The following is a 3464-nucleotide window of genomic DNA, read 5'->3' on the forward strand; positions in this document are numbered from 1 at the left end:
GTGAGACTCTTAAACTCTCAGAATGCCACCTTTTGACAAAGGAGTTAATAAGCTCCTAGAGTCCTGAACCAATCAGTGAACTTTTTTTCTCAACATGGACATATGTTGAAGGGGAACTCATCATCTGAAGGGAGTATGCTCAGGATTGCATTTTAAAGCTGTGATCCCCAAAACAAACTTTAATCTCAATCCAAGATTTATTGATTTAGATGGCGTTTACTTCCAGGTAAGCAACAGCCTCACCCTGGAATCTACTCAAGTCCATTGAAACTCATGGGGCATGCTGCTTCCCTAGCAAGGCCTTAAGGGGGTGAAGTATAATAAGGGATTTCATTATCAATTATCCTGCCTTTCTGCCATGACAGGCCCTTGAGGCAGTTTATAGAAAAATAATCTACAATGAAAATCAAATAAAAACTAAAGTACACAATTATTAGAACAATACTCGTTTGCCAGGTATACATTTCATTCCTTGGCTATGCTTTCAGGACTCTGGTAGCTTCTTTTTGATGCTCATCCACTTAATGGTGTTCCCTCCAACCTTGTTTTGCTTGTCAAATGGAAATGCAGGCGCTTTGCACTGGCTTTCATTTTATGCTACATGCTTAGAATGCTCTCAGCGTAAAAACTCCATTCAGTCTAAAATATTTTTCTGCTATCTCTGTTTCACTTCCTTAGCTTATGTTTCAACCGTGCATTTTTGTTTTTTTGAAGACTCATCATGCTACAATTGTAGTGGGGACACGCTGTAACTATGTAGCTATTGAAACTGTAACATGCAAAGCAGAGCAGCACATATGTTATTCAACATGTTTATAAATGATTTGGATGAAGGAATAGAGGGGATACTCATTAATTTTCAGATACTAAATCAGGAGGGGTAGCAAAGACAGTAGAAAGAGTCAAGATACAGGATGATCTTGACAGGCTGGAAAACTGGGCTAAAACGAATAAAATGAATTTCAACAGAGATAAATGTAAAGTTCTGTATTTAGGTAGGATCAAATGCATAATTATAGGATGGGGGCCACTTGTCTTGGCACATGCAAAAAGGACCTAGGAGTCTTAGTAGATCATACACTGAACATGAGTCAGCAGTATGATGCAGTAGCTAAAAAAGCAAATGCGATTTCGAGCTGCATCAACAGACGTATAGTGTCCAGATCACGCAAAGTGATGGCATCACTTTACTATGCTTTGGTTAGACTTCACTTGGTGTACAGTGTTCAGTTTTGGGCACAGGAGTTTAAGTAGGATGTTGACAAGGCGGAACGTGTCCAGAGGAGGGCAATGAAGATGGTGAGGAGTCTGGAGACCAAGTCCTATGAGGAAAGATTGAAGGAGCTGGGAATGTTTAGCCTGGAGAGGAGATGACTGAGAGGTGATATGACAGCCATCTTCAAGTATTTGAAGGGCTGTCATATAGAGGATGGTGCAGAGTTGTTTTCTGTTGCTACAGGTTAGACCAGAACCAACGGGTTGAAGTTAAATCAAAAGTGTTTCCGGCTAAACATTAGGAAGAACTTCCTGATAGAGCAGTTGCTCAGTAGAACAGGCTTCCTCGGGAAGTGGTGGGCTCTCCTTCTTTGGAAGTTTTAAAGCAGAGGCTAGATGACCATCTGACAGTAATGCTGATCCTGTGAATTCAGACAGATCATGAGAGGGAGAGCAGGTAGGGATGAGTCTCATGGCCCTTTCTTACATGCCCAGGTTAATACCAATCACCACTTTGGGGTCAGGAAGGAATTTTCCTCCAGGCCAGATGGGCCAGGGAACCTGGAGATGTTTGCCTTCCTCTGAGCATATAACAGGGGTCACTGGGGGTGTGGGGGCAGGTAGTTGTGAATTTCCTGCATTATGCCAGGGGTTGGACTAGATGACCCTTGAGATACCATTCAGCTCTATGTTTCCATTTTCCTGAGTATAATCCTCCCACAGTCCTTCATTGTAGTATCTAGCTCTGTAGATATTAATTCAGTGATCACTGGCTTCAAAGTTTTGCATGTTTTGCTTCTGTTGTCATAAGCAGGGAAATTGTCTAAAAAGGTTTCAAAATAGGGATGTGAAATGCAGGCAACAGGTAGCACATGTCTTTCAAATGATCAGTTATTCCTAAAAATTTATATTTTTGTACATTTATTTTCAAAGCCTGTATGAAAATTAGGATGTTAAGAGGTACAGTTATAATACTCATCTTTTAAAAGGGGAGATGGAAAGGAGAAAGTTTAACAGAAGCAGCAAGGTGTGTGTATCAAGGGAGTTGTGATCCATTGTGTGTTCATTATGTGAGTATATTTTATTTTTTAGCTACTTTATTTATAATCTGCCTTTATTGCAGAGACTCAAAAAGGACTGCAAAATACAATAACAATGCAATCATACAGCATAAGACATCCAATAGACAATACAACAGAACTACAGAATTAGTAAACAGTAGAAACAAAACAGTACAAGAAATGGCGTACCATAATCAAAATATTTTTAAAAGTAAAAACAATTTTTAAAATTTTGAACAAAATTTATATCAAGCTTTTTTGCTTTCACAAGGGTCACTAAGGTGGCTAACAAATTAAAACATGCGTAACAAAATCACATTTTAAAAAAACATTTAAAGCAACCAAAAACAATTAAAACCAAAACTAAAATATATACAAAGACATAAAAACAACTATTAAAACATTGAGCAGGAAGGATCACTTAGGAAATGCCAAACGAAACAAAAATGTCTTTACCCACTGGCGGACGATGGCAACAGGAGAGGACAGACAAATCTCCTTGGGAAGAGAGTTCCTGTGTTTTGCTGCCACATCTAAAAAGGGCCTCTCCCGTGTTGCAGCCAGCCTAATCTCAGAAGGTGAGGGTACCCGTGCCAGGCCTCCGAAGACGACTGTAGTAGTTGGGTAGGTTCATAGGGCTTTAGAGGTCAGTACCTTAAACTGTGCCTAAAAACAAACTGGGAGTGAGTGTAGATGGGGCAAGGCTGGAGTGATATGGTCCCTACAATCCACTCCAGTCAACATCCTGGCAATAGCATTTTGCACCAATTAAAGTTTCAGAACAGCTCTATGTAAGGGCAGCTCTATGTAAAGCGCATTGTCATAATCTAATCCAGATGTAACCAGGGCATGCACCTCAGAGGCCAGATCTTTTCTGCCCAGGAAAGGCCACAGCTGGCTAACCAGTGAAAGCTGGTTAAAGGCAGTCCTGGCCACAGCTGCCACGTCCTTATCCAGCAGTAAGCCTGGGTCCAAGAGGCCCCCCAGACTATGGACCTGTTCCTTCAAGGGAAGTGCAACCCCATCCAGAATGAGTGACCTCTTAAATCCCCGGTCAGACCTTCCCCTCACCCATAGCCACTCCATCTTGTCAGGATTAAGCTTCGGTTTATTAGCCCACAACCATTCCTAAACTGCCTCCAGGCACCAGTTTAGGGCTTCTACAGACTCCCTGGGATCAGCTGGAAT

This window comes from Euleptes europaea, chromosome 7 (genome assembly GCF_029931775.1).
Source record: "Euleptes europaea isolate rEulEur1 chromosome 7, rEulEur1.hap1, whole genome shotgun sequence".
Lineage (NCBI taxonomy): Eukaryota > Metazoa > Chordata > Lepidosauria > Squamata > Sphaerodactylidae > Euleptes > Euleptes europaea.